The following is a 26,672-nucleotide window of genomic DNA, read 5'->3' as shown; positions in this document are numbered from 1 at the left end:
TACGCGGGTTTGGCAAAATTTTAGATTGTACTTCTTCTCTGTTTCGCACATATTTCTATAATTTCGAAATGGTGTCAGTAAATATTCACGAAGAGGATAGGCAGAATCACAAAGCAACTGGTATTTTGGTGCGCATGCATTTTGCAATTCACTTCCAATGAACGATAATTTTAAAACCCGTGATTCATCAATTTCACTTGGAATACCTGTGTACACGTCCAAAAAACGTAGGTTTGCATCGCAAATTCCTTGTAGGGTTATCGAAACAGAGTCGTGCCTGTTTGTATAAGTGGAACGGATTTTACCCTTAGGCTTTCTAGCGGTAATGTACGTACCATCTATACAACCCAAAACGTTTGGAAACCCAGCAATCTGTAAAAGGTAAAATTTTAGATAATGTATTGATTGGGTAAATTTTCTTCCATGTATATACATGATCACAGCTTCAGCGCACTTTTCCGAATTTGTGCGATTTTGGTTTGTAATTAAAAACTTCCTTTAAATATATTTTGCTGAGTATTCTTCTTCACTGTGTGATATTGCGCTGAAGTCTGACTATAGACGAATGTACCTTTTCAAACTCTCTTGATATAGCTTCTTTTTCTTCTTCCTCCTTAGGAAATTTTACTGTTTCCGGCGCAACGTCTTACACAAGAAAACTCAACACTTTATTAAAGGTTGCCACTTCTCTAAAGTTTTTCTTATTAGCGCTGAACCTAAAGGATACAGATTCATTAAATCCCTGTATTATAACATGTGTGGTAATACACTATGATCTGGGTTGATTGGTAATACTCGTCAATAAATATCCGGAGAGGTGTCAAAAAACGAGTTTTGAACTCAGTAATATTTACGAGCACCAGCCTAAATATTTTTTAAAATCACTTTTAGTTCACCCTAATGCGGCCCGTATACTTAACTATTACCGGTAACTGTCCTTGCACAGCCGAGAACTAATTGAGTAGGGGAAAACTCGACGAAAGTTAGTAATCGTCGGGTGCCATGGACTCTTTCTTTTTCTTTTCAATTCACTTTCTTTCTGAACGTCTGCAAGTGAGCTCCAGCAACCAAACCGAAGGTAAGAATTCCTTTTTTTTCAAGTGTAAAATTCGATAAAGTTAAGCTAGTGTGATTAATCAAATACTTTCAAATTTAAATTTTGCACTTACTTTTGAATTATTGAATAAAGAAAGTTTGTTATTAATTAGATTAGTGAAAGTGTTGGTTTTTCCTTAAGACACTAACTAGTTACTTTTTATCTTTCTTTCTGGTGTTACGTGCGAACGAATCCCCATCGTCCCGAACTACACGTAATCATTGGTCCTTCGAGCCTGATAATCGCATACATATTTATATACATATTATATATCTCATACAACCGATTGTTCAGATAAGAAACTTTGCGCAATTTCTGCCCCGTTTTAACAGCTAGAAGCTTCACATTTCGCCAAATGCTTACGTATATAGCATATATTGTTGTCTGAAAAAATCATAGAGATCGGTGGTATATATATTATATATTTCATATAAACATATACACTGTCATTTTTGCCCCTTTTTTACGGATAGAAGCTTCAAAATTCATAAAATTTCATCAAATAGTTACGTTTACGTCATATATTTTTGAAATACGTGATTCGTAGTCATAGTTTTTACATGCAGACCACAAAAAACGTGAAGCTTTGCATCCCCACACATCCCCTACCTATTTTTTATTTTATATTTATCTTAAAAATCGTTTAGATATGTTCTAATTTCACCAAATGTTTACGTGTATAGCATATATTGTTGTCTGAAAAAATCATAGAGACCGATGGTATATATAATCTCATACAACCGATTGTTCAGATAAGAAACTTTGCGCAATTTCTGCCCCTTTTTAACAGCTAGAAGCTTCCAATTTCACCAAATGCTTACGTATATAGCATGTATTGTTGTCTGAAAAAATCATAGAGATCGGTGGTATATATATTATATACCCCATATAAGCCGTAATTTTTGCCCCTTTTTTACGGCTAGAAGCTTCAAAATTCATCAAATAGTTACGTTTACATCATATATTATTGAAATACGTTATTCGTAGTCATAGTTTTTAACGCAGACCACAAAAAAACCTGAAACTTTGCATCCTCACACAAAGTACCTACCTGTTTTTATTTTATATTTATCTTAAAAATCGTTTAGGTATGTAGATCTGTTCACTATATATTTCTTATCTTATACATCCAATTATTCGGATATTACGAACGGGATAAGATTATTGTTCAGCCCCATTCATGAAAGGTATGAAGACAGTCCCGTCCTTACTTGTTTTTTTTCGATATTTCCGAATCGCTCATTCCTAGCAAAGCATGCGTTCGTGCCAACACAGTTAAGTGTTGAACGAACTTGTGTGAAGTGGTGTTTTGATTTTGCTCCGTTGCGCTGCTGAAACATATGTATATGCGTCGCCTGCGAGGCACTCTTTAGCAATAAAGGTAATTTTTTTGTAGGCTTTTATTTGCGCATTTTTTTGTTTGTTGCTAAAAGTTAGGGCATGTATATACTTTTATAGTTTTATAGATGGCTACTTCTGAAGCGCCACTAATAAAATGGCTGGAGGCGATATCGCTAGATGGAAGTGAGTTGGAGGACGACTTAGAAGTAGATTTCGATTCGGATGACAGTTTGGCTAACCCCACTTACGTAGCAGATTCAGACGATGGAATAAAAAAGGGTAAAAGATCAAGATGCAATTTCTGTGATCTGAAGTTGAAGCGTATGAGTGTATATTACTGCGCAAAATGCAAAAAAACTTACAGTTTGGAGCACAGATCACCGAACTGTTGGCAATGTGACGGAAAAACTAGGTGAAAAAAACACACAATTTTTTTTACTGTGCACAATTTGTTCTTACTCAGAAGTTTCATATTATTTTTTAGGATGTAAAATTGATATAATATCTATAAGCTAGAGAAGATTTACACAATTATCTCGAATGGAAGTATTTTTTTTTTTTTCAAACGATCTCTGTATACCACCAATTAAAAAATGTGATATTTACTTATAGGACTATACAATATTTTTTAGATTAAGAAAATGAATTGTTTTTTGTTTATTTTTGTTGCGAAAGATATAAGAAATATGTTTTTGATTTTGGTTTAATAAAGCTTTGTTTTTATAAAGGCGATATAATGCGTTTTTTTAAAATGCGCCCCACAGGCTATGTTTACCATTCAAGGACAAAAACATATGTTTACTATTCTAGGGTCAATACACCTGTGAAGTTGCTGCGCATAAAATGTGTACTCCTAAATTTCAATACGCATTATACTCAGATGTAACTGAAATATGTGTTTTTGTTTCACCCTCTACACTAATTCTATGTATTCTATGTGTGTCCACAATTTATCGCAACTGATTTAGCTATATGTTATACACAGACATACAACAGAGGGTTGTGTCTCCGCTTTTCGGTACACCCTGTTGCTGAAGCTAGTTGTTTAACCACTGCCGCTAGATGGGTCTCCTAAGCATTATCTAAGCGAGGATAGGCGTTTTTTTTCACGCGCACACGTAAACGTATACGCGTGTATAAAAAAACACGGCTATTGTAAACATTACCAAGTAGCGCAACTAACAGCTGATCGCTCAAAATTTGCACACACACAAACATCACTAATGGCCATATTACGGAAATCTTGGGGAAATTGAAGTTAAATTTTTAAACAGACATAAAATGTTATAATTTTGGAATATATAGCATCTAGGACACCTTAATTGCAGTAATTGAAAGAAAATGTTTGCTTATACTCAAGTATTTAATTATTTTTTCTAAATTTATCTTTAATATTGATGCAATGATTGAAGTTATATTAATCCAATGCAACTCTGCTCTTTCTACTGTTCTTCATTCCACTCATTCGAGTGTCTCTTTCACTGAATTCGAGTGCCTTCCACTCTATTCGCAACATAACCTCAATTTAAGCTGCCAAACTATATAGTAAACAATGGTTTGTTAGTTGCTGTCTAACAAGTGACTGACACGAAAACCAAATGGCTGGCGTGATCAATGCGCTCTCACTTACCTATGCACTTGCATTTACAAATCTGACTACGCTTGATAGCGAAAGCTGCAATTTGAGTGCAGCAGCAAACAATCGTCGCCTCTCTTTCAAGCGTCTCAAAATATGCGCTACTCAAGTAATTTACAAACCCAACACCATGCAGAAGAATTTGAAAAGGAATTTAAGCTTGAAACACAGGACCCTGACGCCGCGAAATAAACGCGACGAACATCGCCTTGTCAAAAATAGAATCCCCATAATTACATGAAGGTGAACACAATGAACGCCAAGAGCGAAATTTACGCGACGTCATTTTGCGACGATAGATTTATTGCACAAGATACATGACAGTCATAGAGCTAGAAATGTCGTATATCATTCTGTGATGGTTAAATAAAATAAATGGAACGACATAGCCTCCGAAGCGATTTAGGTCGAGTTTCTCTTTCAATTTGCGTCGTGCTCCTTTTAATTTTTCCTACTAATTGGCCGCACGGGACCAAATTGTTTTATGCCGACTCCGAACGACATCTGCAAGGCAGATGAGTTTTCACTGAGAGCTTTACATATACAGTAAGCTTTCTTAGGATACTTAATATTTCGGCATCAATATTTTTCAAGCCCAAGGTGGAAGACATTTCTTTAAGCCTTCCGCGATTTACAACCAGATTGACTGAATTTTGTGTGTGTTAGTGCAGTCGGGTGGCTTCGTGACACACGTATTTGTTGTCGGCTACACGTTGATGAAAATCTAAAATTTTTGATTTTTTCATTTGACGCCAGCTTATTTGATAGTCGCGGGGTGTGATTGACAAAACGAAGTGTTGTATTTAGTTTGTGTCGACATTCAAAATGAACAAGTGCGCGGAAGAAAAGCAATTCATATAAAAATTTATTGAAAATTATCAATGTTTACCAGCTTTATGGAATGTAAAGCTTTTATTATTATTTAATAAAATTTTTATAAATTTTTTTATTATTTAATAAGACTGCTGTAGTTGCAAGTAAAAAAAGTCATCATCCTATGACGGCATATTCACGTCCGAACGCTACGGTTTCTCAATGCAAATGTTGATTGATGGCTTTTTATTTGATAGTCGCGGGGCAAGCATCAAATACCCGACACGCACACATACAAAAATTCAGTCAATCTGGTTGTAAATCGCGGAAGGCTTTTTGGTTTTGAGTTAAAACTTCCACAGCCCTCAAATACTGCTTCAACATCGCGATTTCGCACAAAGTATATTTTTGAAGTGGATCTAAGCATTTTTAATATAAAATTACTTTTTGTATCATTAAACTGGTATTAAATGTATTTTTTGTTTGTAACATTATATATAACAGGCATGCTTAACCAACGAACCGATATCATTTCGTTACGATAAATTAACGTTAATAAAGAACGTCAAATTAACGAAATGATTTTGTTTCGTTTTCTGCCATATCAAAACGAAATAAAATCGTTTATGTTGATTATTAATTTCAAACTATGCTGGCAAAGCTGATTGATGGCGGAGTCATTAAAGGTGAAAGCATTAGCCAAGCTGATTGCAACCTTTCTCATGAATTTTGACAGTACGAACATTTCTCAGAGTATTTTTGACATTACCACCAACGAATTACACAAACAAATTACATGGAGTTTGTGTGTGTATGTCCGCTCGCTGTTACCACCTTACGGCTTCACCATGGCTATAGCATTGCCAGCACAATTCAAACATAAAGTATCACGTTTTTGTTAACGTTTTTAACGTTAACGAATGCTTTTCGTTTCGGTTAAAAACGAGATGCAATTTATCTTGATAATTTCTTTATCGATAATATTTCGAAGTGTTTCAATGGAAACGGTGGAAATTTTTTGATAAACGATTAGCTTAACGTTAAGGTGCATCCCTGATATATAAGAAAACTATTTTTTTTTTTTTAATTTTAGTTTTGATTAGTTCAGGATGCATTTTTTTCGCTCTTACAACTTTTTGTTTGTAACAAAATGTTTGATAAAATCAATTCATATCAAAAATACTTTAAAAAGATGTTTAATCTCATTTCAGAGCTTTACTACATGCCTGATGAAGGTGTCCCACCAATGCCGCCAGCTACCCCGCCATGGGGCACATTCAGCGAAATCAACTATTTTCATAAAATATTTAAAAATTCAACCTCCATTACTATTTCAAGAAATGTTTATTTAGGATTTTATTCTATATATACTGGGGCATCGAATGAACTTATATATGTTTCAATTCGAAAAACATTTGTGGAGATATAGGGCTCCAAAAAAAAAAGATACGAAGCTACCCCGGTCTCCCCTACAGCGTACTTTATTGTTGACCTTTTATCAGTAAACTTGCATACATTTCTATAGCAATAGCTATCATCCGGTGGCAAAATCCTGAGCCAGATAAATAATTTTGCATGTAAATGCAACGACAACAATTTGAGCCAGATAAATCCAGATAGAAGTCTGGTTCAATTTGTGAGCCAAATAATTTGTTAATTACTTCTTTTTAGGTTGGCAACGCGGCCTTTAATATACCTCCTTTTTCAAAAATAGATGTCGCTGCTTAGCCTTTCGCCGTATGAGTTAAATGAAAAACAGCGGCGACATCTGCCTATCACATTTCACTTGTGCGAAAATTTCACAACATCTGCTTCTCAAGTCTCTCAATGATTTAGAGCATTCCCGTGAGAATTGAGCGTGAGCCGGAGCTGTAAAACTCACTGAAAGACGGCAAATGTCGCACACGACTTTCGGAGTATACCACAAGTAAGGAACATAAGCAGTTCTGAATATTTTCCGCAAACGTAACAAAAGTTATTTCGAGTCGGGCACTGCATTTTTTCTCAGATGAAATAAATAGAAATACGTTTTCGCTCAACAGAACTTAAAACAATTACCAAAGTATACGTCTCCTAGTAGCGCAGCTGTCAGCTGATCGGAACAAACACACAAACGGCACATAGTGTGTTGTATCAAACATGGCGGAACGATACAAGGTGGCAGCATGGGACAGCTGATTATAAACTTTTTTTACTTGATTTGATACATCAACTTCCGGCGCAGTACAACTTTGACATATGTCCATCGAATTTACAAAAACAAAGTACATGGAATTTTTATTTAGGTTTGTAGGTATGTCACCATGCTGCCACCTTGTATCGTTCCGCCATGGTATCAAAGAATTAATTAAACGAATTTAAATGATGCAATACTGATTGTGCAATTCAATGTTTCATCTGTCATACCAGTTGTAAGTGTTGTAAAAGTCATAAACAGTTTAGTGTTAACTACAAATATATGGATTAGGATGGGTCGAAAAACATTTTTTTTTTCGGAACGCTTTAGTAGTTTAAAAATTTGGAGTCCCTTCAAGTTGTGCTGAAAAAGTGAAAAAAAAAAATTCAGGAAAATCTGATAGCGTTTTTTTTCTGAAATCAATGCTTGCCTAAATAAATGGTAAAACCTTAATAGAGTTGCTTCTATCGCTAAAAAGTGGCAACTTTTATCGTGCACAAAAAGAACACAAATGGCTAACCCGTGTATCAGATGATTCTCTAAAGCGCACTGTCAAGAAATAGTAATAAAAAACCAAATTTTCACAATTGTTGTAAAAAAATTACGGAGATGGACAATTTTATGCATTTTATGGAAATACACACAAAATGTTAGCCCATCATTCAAAACTTTACAGCGAAAGTATGAATAATAAATTTAAACCACAATTTCAAAGTTCCCCTGGATTTCCCCTTTGCAGTGTGGTCAGAAGGTGAAACACGTCTCCTCCTCGATAGGTATACCCAATACTTACCTGATATTGGCCCACTGAAAACACTCAGGAATAAAAAGGATATGTGGGTAAAGATTTCAACAGAAATTGAAGGGAAAAGCCCGAAACAGTGCGAGGATCGCTATAAAACGATCATCCGGCGAAAGAAAGCAGCTGTGACGAACAACAACGCAACAGGAGCAAAAAGACAGAAAATAGATTTCGAAAGCGAGCTCGATGAAACTTGTAAAATTGATAACTTCCTTGCACCCGAAATCCAAATGAGCAGCCATAAGGTGTTGTTAAATGCAAGGAGGTTGTTAAATGCGAAACAAAGAAAAAAGTAAAATCAATCCAAGACACATTGAATGAAATTGCACAAAATAAAGAGGAATCACGGGAAAGACGTCATCGGGAAAAAGTGGAGGCAGAGGATAAAATGCGAAGTTACTAGAAAAAATACTGGAAAATAAAAGTCAATAAAAGTCCTAATTACATTACAGCCATAGTTGTGCATAACTATGATCACAGCACAAAGTTCCTAACCACATCACATTTTAAAAGACTGAATTCACTTTTTATTTTGTTTAACAAAATAATGCATTTACTTAATTTTTGTATTTATTTATTGAAATAAAAATCAAATGATTATTTACATATGTATGTTGTTGTACCAGTACTTCGGTCTGCTTCATCGGAAGCCGTACGGATATTAGTCTGTAAAAATAAAATTTTACAGATCGAAGTTGTGATACAGTAACTCTCGTCTCTCTTGGTAGGTTGCTTTCTTTTGGCTATAGGTAGTTTATTAGATACTGTTAACTGGCGATTTCATTACCTCACCCAATAGATGGCGTTCAGGAGTTATGAGAAGAGATCCAGTCGCAGTTTTAAGTGTGTTATTATGGCAGGCTTGCAGCTTCTTCCATTGGGCGTCATGTAATGCAGGTGACCATATTGGCGACGTGTAGCACAGTACCGACTGGCCAATTACCTTACATGTAGTCAGTAACGCTTCTTTGTCTTTCTCTACAGAGGCCACACCAAAGATTTCGGTAACCACCCTACGTCACCCCTTGTTTAAACCTTCTGGGCGTAAATTGAGCGTTCCTAAATTAACAGAGGCACGCCTGCCACTGAGGTAATTTGCGGTCCAGCTTTTTACATTTGCTGGGAAACCATGTACTAATGCCCGACTGACTAGTGTCCTCTTTAAGACAAAGGCCGACATCACCGCCGCACAGGAAGCGAGATGGAAGTAGCATGACCGAGAGAGAGACAATAGGATCTTGCCATGTCTACCACAGTGGCCCCTCACTAGGGTATGCATCTTGTCGTTGGTGTGAGGGCTTATCCGAACTTCATAGCACCCGACTATGAGGCGGAGCTGTTTATGACTTGCATCTACGCCGTTTCGCCTCATAGGAGGGCGGCGAGATGTCGGTGACCAATAACTGTCAACCGCCTAATCTAGGGTGTTATGCGGACCGTGCCGATTGGATGATTTGCAGCCAGGGGATAAATTCGGCTGTATTCCAACGGAGCCTTCCCGATACTGGGCCACCTCGGGAAGTATTGATGGCCATACCACAGCAAGGGGCGCTGTTGTGGCGGACGGTTCTTGCCCCGTATATAATACTGGACCGCTGAGCCCGCCTTATCTGGCAGGTAGTGTACGACCAAGATGAAGGACTCATTACCTAATTGTAATAAGGACGATGATAAGAGGACTGATTCGCAAGCCAAGGACGACAAATGCGTATTAAGCGGTTTGAGGTGGTGGATAAAGCGCAAATCCCCACGGTACCAAAAGTTAAATTATGGATTTCATGCGTGATGAAGTCGGATTATGGGATTCGGGTTTCGGGATATTTATACCTGCGCATCTAATGTCGGGTTGAAAGTCAACGCGGAAAAGACGGATATGGTCTTGGTTACAAAGAGGCACAAGGTCCCAAATTGGAGCAGGCCCAATTTACGAGGGGTTACCCTACAGGAGAAACCTTGCACAAAATATCTAGGAATCATCCTAGACAGTAAGCTGTCATTGAAGCTCAACGTGGAGGAGAGGTGAAGAAGGCATCAATGGAACTTTATGCATGTAAAAGAAAGCTGGGGTGTACGTCGGGTTGTCGCCCTCTCTTTCTCATTGGGTTTTTACAGCGATTGTAAGCCCTATTCTACACTATGGAGTTCTTGTTTGGTGGAAAGCCACTCAAAAAACAACCTACCTCAAAAAATTAGAAGGGCTATGCAGACTATCAATGCTTAGCATTACGGGAGCCTTGAAAATAATCTCGACGGATGCACGGTATGCCAATCTGCACATTCCACATATAGACCTGGTAGCAAAGAGCATAGCTTTAACAACTGCAACCAGGCTCGGTGACTCGGGGCAGCTTCGTTTCGGCACCCGTATTTGGTAGAAGAGGAAGGGGGAGACCTTCACTGAGTTGGGGAAAAAACTTGGTCTCCCTTGATGCTCCCAATTGGAGTCAGTTATGGCGAAATATGGATGACTGTTGCGAAACGGCCAACTCCGCCTAAGTGGCTAAACGCCAATGAATGATGACGAAGTAATCAATAAACTATTATGTCAATATCGTCCCAACGGACCTGCCACATTAGGCCAGGACTGATCACGAAAAAAAATCTAAATATTTAGTGCAACGAATTTCATAACACTCCGTAACATCTTTCATTTCTTTGAAATAGTTATTAAAATATTTATGTTTATGGTTTCACATGTTGGAAAAATTGTTTTTAATTTCATTCCGCTTTAGCTGCCCCAACTGAGTTAGCAACTGATCTCTTCTGTCACCCCCGTTGCCGGAAGGGGCGATCTCAGGTTCTACAATATGGTCGATATCAATGTCACAACTATTATTTCTTGCTATGCAAATGTTGTGAAGTGTGCAGCAGGCTATAATGAACTTCCCCATGATTTCGACATTGTGAAAATCTAGGCGCATTAGCTGGCGAAACCGAGATTTTAGGACACCAAACGTGTTTTCAATTTTTACGCGGGTTTGGCAAAATTTTAGATTGTACTTCTTCTCTGTTTCGCACATATTTCTATAATTTCGAAATGGTGTCAGTAAATATTCACGAAGAGGATAGGCAGAATCACAAAGCAACTGGTATTTTGGTGCGCATGCATTTTGCAATTCACTTCCAATGAACGATAATTTTAAAACCCGTGATTCATCAATTTCACTTGGAATACCTGTGTACACGTCCAAAAAACGTAGGTTTGCATCGCAAATTCCTTGTAGGGTTATCGAAACAGAGTCGTGCCTGTTTGTATAAGTGGAACGGATTTTACCCTTAGGCTTTCTAGCGGTAATGTACGTACCATCTATACAACCCAAAACGTTTGGAAACCCAGCAATCTGTAAAAGGTAAAATTTTAGATAATGTATTGATTGGGTAAATTTTCTTCCATGTATATACATGATCACAGCTTCAGCGCACTTTTCCGAATTTGTGCGATTTTGGTTTGTAATTAAAAACTTCCTTTAAATATATTTTGCTGAGTATTCTTCTTCACTGTGTGATATTGCGCTGAAGTCTGACTATAGACGAATGTACCTTTTCAAACTCTCTTGATATAGCTTCTTTTTCTTCTTCCTCCTTAGGAAATTTTACTGTTTCCGGCGCAACGTCTTACACAAGAAAACTCAACACTTTATTAAAGGTTGCCACTTCTCTAAAGTTTTTCTTATTAGCGCTGAACCTAAAGGATACAGATTCATTAAATCCCTGTATTATAACATGTGTGGTAATACACTATGATCTGGGTTGATTGGTAATACTCGTCAATAAATATCCGGAGAGGTGTCAAAAAACGAGTTTTGAACTCAGTAATATTTACGAGCACCAGCCTAAATATTTTTTAAAATCACTTTTAGTTCACCCTAATGCGGCCCGTATACTTAACTATTACCGGTAACTGTCCTTGCACAGCCGAGAACTAATTGAGTAGGGGAAAACTCGACGAAAGTTAGTAATCGTCGGGTGCCATGGACTCTTTCTTTTTCTTTTCAATTCACTTTCTTTCTGAACGTCTGCAAGTGAGCTCCAGCAACCAAACCGAAGGTAAGAATTCCTTTTTTTTCAAGTGTAAAATTCGATAAAGTTAAGCTAGTGTGATTAATCAAATACTTTCAAATTTAAATTTTGCACTTACTTTTGAATTATTGAATAAAGAAAGTTTGTTATTAATTAGATTAGTGAAAGTGTTGGTTTTTCCTTAAGACACTAACTAGTTACTTTTTATCTTTCTTTTTGGTGTTACGTGCGAACGAATCCCCATCGTCCCGAACTACACGTAATCATTGGTCCTTCGAGCCGGATAATCGCATTAAAATTTAAAGTGAAAAAATTTTTAACAAATTATTAGAATCGCCGGTGAAAATTTGCAAGAAAATAAGTGGGAATTAAAAGAAATCCAGCGATCAGCCATTAAGTAGCGACGAGTGGTAATAGCGAGCATTCTATATACACAGTCATCACATCATAAAGTCCGCACATCACATTATCATCGCATCATACAGTCATCACATCATAAAGTCCGCACATCACATTATCATCGCATCATACAGTCAACACTTCATACATTCCGCACATCATACATTCAACACTTCATACAGTCCGCACATCTACCCACATATCATAAAACATATCATCACTTAAGCGACACAAGGTACGTTGGTTTTATTAGTTCATGCACCACCATTTTTTTTTTGCAATACGTGAACGTATAGAAGTGAACTTGTTATAGGTTTATAATCCGAAGTAGGTGGAAATTTTAGTGAAAAAAAAACAGTTTTTTTTTTCTCCTCATATCCACTGCACTGTGCAACATAAGACTTAGGGATAGTCTCCTTTCATTCGAAATTTCGATAAGAAGTACACAACACCTTTATTTCCACCTGGTTGATGTTTTTGTAAATTTGTCACAGATTCACTTCAGTTTGTACACTTGTACACAATATCCAAGCCACTGCGACTTATATACACCATTGGATGGCTAGTGGCTGGTAGCAGACACTATTTACTTAAAGTCCATATAAAGTTATTTTCAAAATTGTGAATCAAACAGGAAAACAAATCAAAATAAATAAGTTCATTACGTTTTTCATCGTCGAAGAACTACACAATTGCATTCAATACCTTTTTTTCTTGGAATAATAATTTGGTTTGGCACAATTAGGCCACTTCATTTTTTCATCAAATAACAATTTTGACACATTAAATTTGCATCCAAATTTCTATCTGTGTCACTCTTAGAAATTTCAACAACAACACACAAATAATTAGGCACATTAAATCTGGGAACAGATTTCTATCTGTGTCAATTCTTATAGTTTCGCTTTCCTTGCAAGCACAATACTCCAGAGTCATTACTTCCGCTCTCGTTCCTTAAAAGAGACAAGATATTTAAAATAATAAAAAAAATGGAGACCTACATAAGAATGACAGACTCCATAGTGGAGTTTGAGCAGGAGTTCAATGCGAAGCCAATCGCTGAACAAAACAAACACACCCTTGCAATACAGCAAGAGGAGCTGAAATCACTATGGAAGAAGACAAAGTCACTTTATGAAGGTCTCCTCAACTCTACAGATATAACGAAAGAGGACCTGCAATCCATTAAGCAGAAAAATAAAAGCTGTTTCGCATGCTATATGAAATGCATGGCTACAATCGCTGCTGAAGTGGAAAAATTAGCACCACCTGCAAATGCCCCTGCCACAAAAGTGGAAACCAATCCGAATCATGGACATAAAATCCGGCTGCCCCCTTGCGATACCGATGTATTTAAAGGTGATTACCTTTCTTGGCCGGCTTTTAGAGATATGTTCACGGCCTTATATATTCTCAACAAGGATCTGCAAGATGTTGAAAAAATTTACTATCTAAGGCAGAAAACTCAAGGCGAAGCAAAAGAAATAGTAGAAAGGTGCTGCCTGACGAATGAAGGGTTTGAAACAGCCTGGAAAAACTTAAAAGACAGGTATGAGAATAAGCGTGTCCTAGTGAACACGAAATTGAAGCTTTTGTTTAATCTTACGGCAGTCGAATACGCATGCGGAACAGCAATAAAAAAATTACAACGCGAAATAAATAATTGCATATCGGCGCTTCAATGTCACAAAATCGACATTACAAACTGGGATGCAATTATAACAAACTTATGTTCCACAAAGCTCCCGGAATCCACCTTGGCGCTATGGGAACAAACCGTAGAGAAGAAAACGGACATCCCAAAATGGGAAGATATGGACAAATTCTTGTCCAGCCGTTTTCAGACTCTAGAAACTGTGTCTGACATAAAGGGTAGCAAACCATCCAAGCCGCCCAAAACTCACACGAATAGTTCAAAGGAAATGCCTACAAAACTTGGAGTTTACCAAGCCAACGTTCCAAAAACGGCATGTAAGATGTGCAACAGTAAGGAGCACAAATTACGAAACTGCCAAAAATTCCGTAAGCTGTCCACGGCAGACAAAATAGCTTATGTGAAAAGCAACAACTGTTGTCTGAACTGCTTGTCGGCTGGGCACACAGTGACAAGATGCACGAGTCCATTCAACTGCAACTCATGTCACGCAAGGCACAACACCTTGCTCCACCTTCCGACAGCTAATCCAAAAACAACATCAACAACGCCCCAAAGGGGCAACCAACATAACAATGATAACGTACCCTCCACTTCACAACAGGCAAGGGCAAGGATGGACTCTGAAAAGAGAAAAGAGAATATTAATAGCGTCTCTTCCTGTCATGCACATACAACAAAGGGGGTATTACTAGGCACAGCACGAGTGAAAATAAACTATAATGGAGTGGATTTCTCCGCGAGAGCACTTATAGACTCTGGGTCTGAATGTTCGTTTATAACAGAAAGACTCAAAAACAGAATACATCTGCCATCGAAGCGATTGCACGTCCAAGTTTCAGGCATTAATAATACACCATCTGCGCAGGTGAAAGAATCCTGCTTCATAAGACTGGGTTCCCTCATAGACCCCTTAGTATGCATTGATACAGTCGTTCTGGTCCTACCTCAGTTAACAGGGGATCTTCCAACATGTCAAGTTGACGCAATGACTCGACAAGAGTTCCCTGATCTTGTTCTGGCGGATAAAAGGTTCTTCGTTAACGAACCAGTTGACCTAATCCTAGGAGGCGACATTTATCCTCAAGTAATTCTAAACGGCATACGGAAGAACGTCTTAAATACGCTTCTCGCCCAAGAAACCGTCTTCGGTTGGATATTAACCGGTCGCACAGAAGCAACTCAGCCAGTTAATAACCGAGTATCTTTTTTTAATGAAATCAGCATCGAGAAACAATTGACTGCCTTTTGGGAGCTAGAAGATATCCCTAAGAAAAGGTCCCTCACTGAGGATAATGTCTATTGCGAGGCACTTTACAAAGCGACAACAAAAAGGAATAAAAAATAAATAAATGTAAGGCGCGATAACCTCCGAAGAGATCTAAGGCCGAGCTTCTCTTCCAATTTGTGTCGTGCTCCTCTTGATTTTTCCCTACAAATTGGCCGGACGGGACCTACATGTTTTATGCCGACTCCGAACGGCATCTGCAAGGCAGATGAGTTTTCAGTGAGAGCTTTTCATGGCAGAAATACAATCGGAGCGCTTGCCAGACACTGCCGAGGGGCGACCCCGCTTAGAAAAATTTTCTTCTAATTGAAAAATCTTATTTCTAAAATTTTGATGTTACTTTGCCCGGGAGTTGAACCCAGGGCAAAAAGGAATACCAATGGGAAATACATCGTAGCCCTACCATTCAAGCAGGGGTTTCCAAACAGCATCACATTAGGGCCCTCTCTGAAAAGCGCTTGCTCTCAGTTTTACCGAAACGAGACGCGCCTATCGAAAACGAAAGCCCTACAAACTGAATACAACAGAGTATTATCGGAATACGAAACATTAGGGCATATGACGAAAGTTCCCACAATTATCCCTCCCCATTCAACAAATTGCTACTTTTTGCCTCATCATGCGGAAATAAAAGAGGAGAGCACGACTACAAAAGTAAGAGTAGTTTTTAACGCATGGTGTCCCACTGCCAATGGCACTAGTTTGAATGACGTGTTATACACCGGCCCCGTACTGCAGGCCGACCTAACAATTCTGCTCCTTCGTTGGCGATTCTTCAAATATGTCTTTAACAGCGACATATAGAAGATGTATCGCCAAATATGGGTAATGCCCAACCAAACCCAGTTTCAAAGAATAGTATTTCGCAATAATCAAGGCGATCCTATCAACGTCTATGAATTAAAGACAGTAACATTTGGAGTTAACTGTGCTCCTTATCTGGCAATAAGGACACTGCACCAACTAGCAGATGATGTAGAGACTTCATCACCCATAGCAGCCAGCATTCTGCGTACAAACATGTACGTCGATGACGTGCTAGCAGGAGGCCACAGCATCGAGTCAACAATTAAAGCTCGGGAGGAAGTCACCCACGCACTACGGTCAGCAGGTTTTTCTTTTCGTAAGTGGACTTCGAACTGCAGCGGAATACTGAAAGGAATCCCAAAATCCCACTTGCTAAACGAAGATTTTCTGGAATTCGAGGATGCGAGTACAGTCAAAACATTAGGCATCAGATGGAACGCGCATTCGGATTATTTCTATTTTACCGCAAAACCTATCGAAAATCGTGAGATCCTGACGAAAAGGGCAATACTTTCAGCGATCGCCAAACTCTTCGATCCTTTGGGATGGCTCGCGCCAGTCATCATAGTAGCCAAGATCATAATGCAAAACATCTGGTTGGAAGGAACTGACTGGGACGAGACAGTGTCCACGCGTACCCTAGATAAATGGCAAACCTTTATGGAGGACTACCCGGATATTAACAATATACAGATACCAAGATGGGTAAATTTTACACTAAATGCGGACGTTGAATTACATGGGTTCTGCGACGCATCCGAAAAAGCCTATGCAGCTACAATATTTCTTAGGGCAAGGGTTAATGAGGAGGTCCACGTCAGCCTACTAATGGCGAAAACAAGAGTAGCTCCCGTAAAAACAATTTCGCTACCCAGATTGGAACTGTGTGGAGCAGTCTTGTTAGCCGAAACTTTAGAATCAGTGCGCGAAAACCAGCGCAGATTTGGCCAGCAGAGGGATGTCAGCAAAAGACCTAGTCGCAAGCTCCTTGTAGTGGCAGGGACCTTCTTGGTTACAAGAAGACAATTCAAAGTGGCCAAATCAAGGAAAGGAGTATCAGACAGATATTGAGCAAAAGCGCGTAAAAGCCTTTACCACATCAAAAATAAGTGGAAATGAGGATATCCTAGAAAGGTTTTCAGAACTTTCAAGAGCCTTTCGGGTCATATCATATATTATAAGGTTTTCGCAAAGAACCAATGCTAAAACAAAATCTTCCTTTAAAGCGGAATCGTACTTCATTTCACCCAATGAAATTCAGGCCACGACAAGTCGTTTAATAGCTCTCTACCAACGGAAGCATTATTCGGAGGAACTTTCGAGTTTGAAATCCGGGAAACTCATCGGTTCAAAGAGTGAAATCCTGCCTCTTACCCCGCTTGTCGATGAAAAGGGCATATTGAGGGTGGGCGGTCGTCTTTCAGGGGCCAAGGATCTTCCCTACAGTGAACGGCACCCGATCATTCTTCCTTATGACTGCCGGCTCACACGAATTCTTGTCCAGTTCATCCACAAAGATACCCTGCATGGTGAGAACCAACTTATGTTTCGTCGCCTACGCACAGAATATTGGATTCCTAGGGTAAAAAATATGATCCGATCGGTCATAAATAATTGCAAAACCTGCACCATATTCCGCAAACGGACCCAAACCCAACTGATGGGAGATCTACCTCCAGAGCGAACCACCTTTTCCCGGGCTTTCACCAATACGGGGGTAGATTTTGCCGGACCATTTGACATCAAATCTTATAGCGGAAGAGGATGCCGCATATCAAAGGGTTACGTCTGCCTCTTTGTCTGCTTCGCCACCAAGGCGATTCATTTAGAAGTCGCGAGTGACCTCAGTACCGCCGCCTTCTTAGCAGCTTTCGATCGGTTTGTCGCCAGGCGAGGATGTCCGAAGAACATATACTCCGACAACGGAACAAACTTCGTCGGTGCCTCTCGAGCACTTCGATCCGAACTCAAAGCTTTCCTCGCCGATGCGCTTAACCAAACCCTATCGAAGTACTCTCACCAAACCCTTCAATGGCACTTCATACCTGCAGCCGCCCCTCATATGGGCAGACTGTGGGAAGCTGGAGTCAAAAGTTTTAAAAACCACTTCAAAAAGATAGCGTTGGACTACAAATTTACTATGGAGGAGTTCAGTACCCTTCTTTGCAGAGTTGAGTCTTGTCTCAACTCGAGACCTCTGAGCCCCTCCTCCAACGACCCGTCCAGCTTGGAACCACTCACTCCGGGACACTTCCTCATTGGCGGCCATCTACTAGCCCCACCAGAGATTGACGTCAGTGAAAATCGTGCCTTACTTGTCAACCGCTGGGAGAAGCTGAAGGCATTACATCAAACGTTTTGCAACCGGTGGAAGTCCGAATATCTCACCGAATTGCAAAAACCCACCAAGTGGAAACATCCGCAATCCAATCTGAAACAAGGGGACCTGGTAGTCATAAAAGAGGAAAATTTACCTCCGAACGAATGGAGATTAGGACGAATAACCAAACTCCATTATGGAGCCGACAAACGAGTTAGAGTCGTCGAGCTTGATACGGCGAGAGGGCACACGACGAGACCAATCACAAAGTTGGTCTTGCTTCCTCCTTGTGAGGAGAGGTCGGAGATCTTTGGCATTGGGTTAAGATTGCCTAATGTTTAGTTATAAAGGTGAATATGAGCTCAAGTGGGAACGCGTTGGTTAGGCCATATCTATATATATATAACTTAACTAATTCACCTCGGCGCAAGACTTGCTTTCATGCGCCCATGTCCTTGCTTTGGGCATGAGTGAAATGTACGCTCCTATGTTTAGCGGAGCCATTCACACACCTCCTATTTGGCGGAGTCACATTCATACAACTGCCTATGTTTTGGCATGAGTGAAATGTACGCTCCTATGTTTAGCGGAGCCATTCACACACCTCCTATCTGGCGGCGGAGTCACATTCATACAAACAAAAAAATGGGGGCCAAACCAACACGTTCCCAAAATTTTACTCATAATAATGGCCTATCTTCAGCATGCTCCTCTAAGACTTTCATTTCATTTCATTTCATTTATTTGGAAAAAATACATTAGTTCAATAAGACAAATTATCTTTTGTAGTACAACAAACATAATTCATATAATTCATTTAAATAAATAAATAAAAGATGCTAGAAAACAAGCATATCAAAACAATACTACAAAACTTTAAATTTTTAATTTTTTAAATTTTAAATTTTGGTTAAATTAGATTAAGATAAGATAAAAATAAAATAAATGCCCAGTTTAAGTTTGTTGACTAGAAAAATAACTGAAAATAATATGTTTGTAGTTGCTTTGGTTTACATTATTCCTAATTGCAGCTGGGATAGAGTTCCAAATACGTACGGTGTTGACGAAAAACAGCCTTGTCGAAGCAACGAAGTTAAAGTTAGGCACAACTAGATTACTCGTCCTGGGAGACCTAGTGAATGTCAATTTCTCAAAAAGATATGCTGGTGATTTTGTGACAATCAAGCGGTACAAAAAAATCACACTTCTAGCTTTTTTGTAGTCAAATATGTTACATCCTAATAGCTTGGACCTCCAAGCCGAAATATGATCAAATTTTCGTAACCCGAAAACGTAACGAGTTACATGATTAAAGGCGACCTCAACTTTGTGTGCAGAACATGACTCCAACTTGTTATAAACGAGCTCTGAATAGTTTATTATTGGCAAAAGAAGCTGTAGGGCCAGTTTTCTTCTAATATGCGGAGGTGTGAAAGGTGCAGATTGCCTAAGATTGCGCGAAGGGGTATACACTTTACCCATGACTGTATTGATGTGGTCTTCACAAGTTAGATTAGAGTTGATAACGAAACCCAAATTTTTAATTCTAGAAACAATTTGTAAAGCCGTGTTTCCAATGTATATTGGTGAGGCAGGGCATCAACGGACCTATTCTTCGAAATGGGCAAAATGAACGATTTAGTTGCATTAAGGCAGAGACCGTTATTATTGGCCCAGCTCTGTACTGACAATAAATCACTATTTACTTAAGACAGAGGTTGGCTACGTCCGTGAAACTACCAGACAAATATAATTGTATGTCATCTGCATATGCGTGCATTTTCATGTGCTGACAAACCGAAAAGATATCGTTTACGAAGATACTGAATAACAAAGGCCCAAGAATGGAACCCTGCGGAACACCTCGGGGTAGGTGTTTGGTCCCCGAAATTTCGCAACCAGTATTAACAAGTTGTGATCTTCCTGTTAAGTAAATCTCCATTACCATCAAAGCACTGTAGGCAAATCCAAAATATGTTTTAAGTTTATAAGAAAGTAATGCATGGTCAACAGAATCAAAAGCTTTAGAAAAATCTAGTAGACAAAGCAGAGTTAGTTGGTTTTTATCAGAAGGTATGCGTATGTCATCAAGAATTTTAAGTAGTGCCGTTGTACAACTATGCTTGGCTCTAAAGCCCGATTGGTGTGGTGATAAGAGGTTATTTCTAGAAATGTGCAAAATTATTTGCTCTGCTAGCAGCCTTTCAAAAACTTTCGACAGCGCGGGCAATATGCTAATGGGTCGATAATCAGGGACCGAGTTTGCAAGCCGTTTCTTCGGGACGGGTCTTACCATAGCACATTTCCACGATTCAGGAAACCGAGAAGTTGTGATGCAATGGTTGATGATGTGTGTAAAGGTACTCAGTATAAATGGTAGAATAATTTTTACAATACAATTGGTATACCATCAACCCCGATGGCATTGGATTTAACTTTAAGTAAGCACCTTACCACGTCGCATTCGGATACCGCCCTGAACTCAAAATTTTCTCCACAGTAGCGCCCATAAGCATTTGGAAAAGGCGCAGTAGGATTTACAGCAGGACTACTCACAAACGCATCATTAAGGGTGTCAGCATTTAGTTCGCATACATGTTTGTCCCTTCCATATACTCGCAAGCTTTTTAGATTACGCCAAAGAGTTTTTGGAGGTAGCGAAGGGTTTAGCCTTGAGGTAAAAAATCTACTTTTTTGGTTCCTTATTATCTTATTAGCAATATTTCTGGCAGCTTTATAGGCAAGCCATGCAACATTACTTTTACTCCTCCTCCACGATTGGTATGCCCTACTACGTGCTTTTATTGCCGCTTGAACTTGGCCATTAAACCACGGACACGAAACATTTCTAGGTCTACTTGAGCGAATAGGCACATGTATGTTAAAGGCATTAACGATTTTGCTGTTAAGGAACTCAAGTGTTTCATCAGCAGAAACTAGTAACCAACAATCACTCCAATTAACACAGGACAAATCAGAAAACAAAGCATTATAGTCAAGTAAACGGTAATCCCTAAAACTAAAGGTACTACCAGTATCACAGCGGTTAAATTGTATATCTAAGGAACAAAAAATAAGATCATGGTCTGATAAAAATGGCATCTGGTCAAATTTTAAAACTATTGAAGGGTCAGAAACAATAAAATAATCCAGAAGACTAGGACAACAATAAACACCAAACCTGGTTGGCACATTGTTATTGACAACACTTAGACCAGCACCAGATACTTAATTTAACATACTATTACTATATGAGTCACGAACAAGCAGATTAACATTGAAGTCTCCACAAACTATTAAGCTTTCATATCTACAAGGTACCGAGACAACGTAGCAGATAACATATCAGGGCTGTTGGTTTTGTGGAGACTATAAACACAAGATACAAGGACTTTGGTAGACAAATCGTGCACCTCGACAAACAAGTATTCAATGCTCGAATCCACCGACTTGCAAATGAGTTTCACGTTAATGTGACTCCTACAATAAACTGCTACGCCACCTCCTTTCCTACCCACCCTATCATTTCGAAACAATTTGTAGTTATTAATATTAAGTGCCTATCATCAAGATCCTCAAGAAGCCACGTCTCCGACACGCAAATGACATCAACACATGAGTTTTCAAACACATATCTAATAAAATCTACTTTCTCAGCATTTAAACTTCTGGCATTAAAATGCACAATATTAAAACCATTGCTTTGCTGACATAATATGTTTATCATGGCAAGACTGCTGTCGCCCGCACCACACAACTTGCTGCTAAGGGTCATAATGAGTAATGTAAACAAAAGCAACCATAAAAACAAACAAAGTCACAAAAGAAAAAACAGGCAAAAGGAAAAAACAAAAATTAAGATTAAAGAAACTTAAACGGACCATTTTTACATGTAGGAAAATACGGAGTATATATATGCATAAACAAATATAAAGTAAACATACAAAAGTTAAAACTAAGTAAATTATACTGCATACGCATACGGCTGATAGTCAGCAGTAAAGTTTTAAATCATCATTCGTTGATATTTTCACTCCTACGGACTCTTTGGTAACTCTTCCAAACACCTCACCACGAAGTGTAAATACAGAGACAAATTTGCCTGCGCGTCTCAGCTTGATAGCTTCTTGAAGCAGCTTTCTATTTTCTCGTGATACGCTCTCATATATTCTAAATTGGTCATCAATACCAAGCGGAGCAAAGGAGATAATAGATTTTGTTCACTTTCGATGTTCACTAAATGCTCGCAGCGTACGATTTCGATCCATCGGACTATAAAATTTAATTACTATTGCGCTGTCTGCATTTGTTGATGAGCGCGCAATTCTAAAAATATCTCTTATTTGCGGCGAAAAGAAGTCAATCGACAGGCAGATTTGGTTGTATAGACTTTTCAAGTTTTCTCCCTGTATATGCGGCACACCAAAGATTACCGCATCAGAGGCAAATTCCGGCATCGCTTTCGCAGTTTGCAAACTCTTCAGTTGATTTTGCAGGTTACTCATTTCACTCTTGCAAACACCAACCAACGCTTCCAAATTGTTTACGCGCATCTCTGCTTCGACCGCTTTTTCTTTAAGAGCACCAACTTCTTCATCAACTCTCTTAGTAATGCTAACTTCAAGTGCAGTTAACTTACCAGATATGTTGTCAAAGAGAGACTGCAATTGGTCTGATTGTTGTTGGACCTTTGCCTCCAAATCACGAAGCGCAGCAAGAACCGTACTTAAAATTGCGCTCTCCTCCATGGCTGACAAAAATAGTTTTTCCCTGAAATTTTAAAGCTGATAACTTAGTGCACCAAGTTTTTTCTCACGTGCGTGGAGCACAAAAGGTTTCCAATCATTTTTTATTTTAACTTTATTCAAAAAAAAATTAATTACCCTATGAAGCACCGATTAGGGTATTGGAGCAAAACGATAATTTGGGGAAGTTGTTTTCCGAAATTAGGCTCCAAATGGCATACTAAATGGCTTTAGGCATGGAAAAAAATCCGGTTTCTGGCACTGCTGTCCTCAAAGAACGCATCCCAGAAATTTAGAACAGTATAACCCCTGTTAACGAATTTAGTAGCCTCAACGCCACGACGGTTTCAAGATGTTATTAAAAAACAACATTATTTAGAGCTACGTGAGGTTATTCATGCTAAAACAGGTTATGTGTGTACTGTATGGACGTTGGTTTTTGTTTTTTTTTTGTTTCTTTCCCATAACTTTGCTATTTTATGCTAAGGTGAGGGTTTTTTTGTAGTTTATTATGAAAATCAATAAAACAAAGGGAGTCAGTTATACCACGGTATAATCCCATCTTTCAGGAATATTATTAGTCTTTCAATCCAGCGGAAAAGGGGGGTGTATGTAGACCTTTCTCCGTCACTGTTTATTTATTTTTCTACGCCACCCTGAATATGTTTAATAAATGTTGGATAAGCTTCAAATAAATACGTTTGCAACTGCATTACTCAGTTATCAATAGTATATTCTGGTAACTTATCATATTTTTGCTTAGTTGACTCGTGATCAGTATCTACTAAGAATATAGGATGAAAATACCTCAAGTTGCTATGGGTTATTCTCATGCTTTCCAGAATAATTTTAAAGTGTATTGCCTGTGATGCAGAAGTGGTGTTTAGCAGATTAGTAATCTAAGAGGAAACAACCATAATTCGAGCATTGGTTAAGTTTATATTAAGAAATCAAGATATATAAGTATGTACATACATATATGGAAGCCGTCGAAAAGGTGTTAACATGACACGTTATGGTCCATCCATCTGCATAATGCTAAAAGCTACAATAGTACTAAATATATGGTCTGACAAATATGTATATGAATGTTAGATCATTTTTAGTTTCCGTTTTGCTACTCTACTCCTAAAACAATGTATGGATGTATGTGTGTGTATGTATGTCTTATCAGCGATTATAAGGTTTAAAGCGCGCACTGACCCTAATAAGGCTTTGTAGAAGTACCTTGTAAATTTCTCTTCGGCTACCACAAACATACGTATATTGCCCATATTTGAGGTCAATTTAAATTTGTAAGCAATTTATTATCACCCCCAAAGTGCAGTCACGCTACTTACATATGATCCATTCTAACTTATTGCAATATTAGCATCAAACGCATATAAATACCGCCTAATATTTATTGGTGTCCCCCGAGCCTACGCCTTTTGTATAAAGTTCTATTGTTTCTATTACCCACTCAGCATTTAGGTGATTAAATTTTGAATTTCCCTACATTTCAATACAATTTGATTACTCTTTCCGACTAAATAATGAGTTATCATACAATTAAACAAAAGAAATAATCAAATATGAATACTTTTGATGACCAAAAACTGAATATGGTTTTTCAAACAAAAGAAATAATCAAATAGGAATACTTTTGATGACCAAAAACTGAATATGGTTTTTCAATCACCTTTTGGAATCATATTTGAATCAAATGTGTTTACTTTAGGTGATCAAAAATTTTTATCATTTTTTCAGCTTTCTGAATGTTTTCTGATAATCTTTCTTCACTGAATAATGAATCTTGTACTTGTTAAAATTTTACCTTTGATTGGAGGGCTTATTTTTTCACATACACACATTTTTTTCAATCATGAAGTTCAGACACAATATATTAAAATTTTATTCTTCAAGACAAGAAATAATATATATGGTGCTCCTAACAAGAGATGTCCCAAACCATTTCTCCACCTTCGGCGTCCCAGAAAATACAACTACAACCATTAGACAATACAAAGGTTGTGAACTATTTGAAACCCAGGTGGGTGAAATTCTCTTGACATATGTACCTGGATATGGCTTCAACATCCCGTACCATATCGTATTTTAAGATTTTGACGATCCTAGCTGATGCTGGATGTTGTGGTCGCAGGTGTATATTGGTATGGTTTGTTTGCGAGTTACCTTTGGTTCAAACAGCTCACTTCCGCATGCTTTCTTCCCCTGATTAAATAGTAAGTAAATAGTAGTATCCTATTTTGTATGAGATACGAAGAATAAATGCATGATAATTGCATTCAAAAATGTATCAAAAATCTCAACCAAGGCGATTGAAATATCTTCACGAATATGATCCGAAAATGATTGTGAAATGCATTCAAATATTAATCTTAAAACAATTAAAGCCCAATTTTACAATGATATCTGAATATTTTTTGATCGAAATTTTCAAAAAATGCTGTATACATTGTACAATACATACTGTTGTTGCTGCTGCTGCTACTGCTATTCAAACCGTCATATTTTCATTTCTGCTAGCACCAACAATGTAAACTCTTGCCGGAATTACACCGCGACATCGAAAATATACTTGATACTTGGGCAGCAATACTTCTGGAATATTATGAGTCAGCAATTGTATATCATCTTTGGTACAATAGTCTTGTAATGCGGGTGGTACAACACAAGATTCTAATATTCTCGCATATGAGAAGTATTCAGTCCAATATGAAAAGAGCACGTAAAAGCTTGCAGTCAATTAAATATTGTATGAAAATTCGTTCTTGCCTTTGCACTTTTTCCAAATTTTCACAATTATTTTTCATACACGCCCGATTTTCTAGAATGCGCTTAATCAGATTTTTACAATTTTCGTTTTTTATTTTATTTCGATATTGCCGTCACATGCCCAAATATGGCTATTTTTAATCTTATATATGCAACTTTATGCTTCTGGCTTACACGCATATTTGCCTTTCAACACAAACCGTTTTACTTATGAGATACCCTTCTTTTAGCAACGATTTAGGTTAGCAAATGTTGCATGTTATTTATTTAAAAATAATTTAACTCCAATACCAAGGTCACGACGTTCGTTTTCGTTTACATTTGCCATGCAAAAATCGCAAAACAAATTCGGGCGATTAAACCGTAGAAAGCGACGCTACAAAGAAAACCACTGCGTTTCCTGGAAATAAAAAGGGTAATGATTAAATTAAAGAGATAAAATCTACCAGTATACTAAATACTCACCACCGCGTATTTTACAATAATGATTTTTTTCCATTCAGGAAGTGAAAAAGTATAGTAGATTTTTGTCCATGTCAAAATTTCTACACTTCACTTCTGACAGTCAAGCATCACAATCACACACAGCAGATTGTGCATTCACGAGCTCAATATTGCTTCTTTCTGCGCGTCTACGTCACACTTGACTGCTTCAGCGAATGATTGGTAGAGATATTTTATACGCGACATGTACTGTGGCAGCGCGACATGGGGTTTTCGAAGTGATTATTGCCTGAAGTTAACGTCTGTGTTGCAATGCTTGACCATGACAGAATTACAGAAGGTGGCGCACTGCG

General features: G+C 38.2%; 1 long non-coding RNA gene across 2 annotated transcripts in view; it reads right to left on the bottom strand.

Annotated features, from left to right (window-relative positions):
• Nucleotides 1–26,447, bottom strand: part of LOC137236657 (uncharacterized) — a 79,802-nt gene extending 53,355 nt beyond the window's left edge. For both annotated transcript variants that reach the window (XR_010948555.1, XR_010948554.1), the window contains exons 1-2: nt 26,341–26,447; nt 25,571–26,275 (exon numbers count right to left, since the gene is read on the bottom strand). This is a non-coding gene — a long non-coding RNA (uncharacterized lncRNA). The remainder of the gene's footprint in view (nt 1–25,570; nt 26,276–26,340) is intronic.
• Between the last annotated feature and the right edge of the window lie 225 nt (nt 26,448–26,672).

Source organism: Eurosta solidaginis, chromosome 1, assembly GCF_040869045.1.
Source record: "Eurosta solidaginis isolate ZX-2024a chromosome 1, ASM4086904v1, whole genome shotgun sequence".
NCBI classification, from domain to species: Eukaryota; Metazoa; Arthropoda; class Insecta; order Diptera; family Tephritidae; genus Eurosta; species Eurosta solidaginis.
Note: the sequence above shows the minus strand (reverse complement) of the source record. Positions and strands in the feature narration are given on the sequence as shown.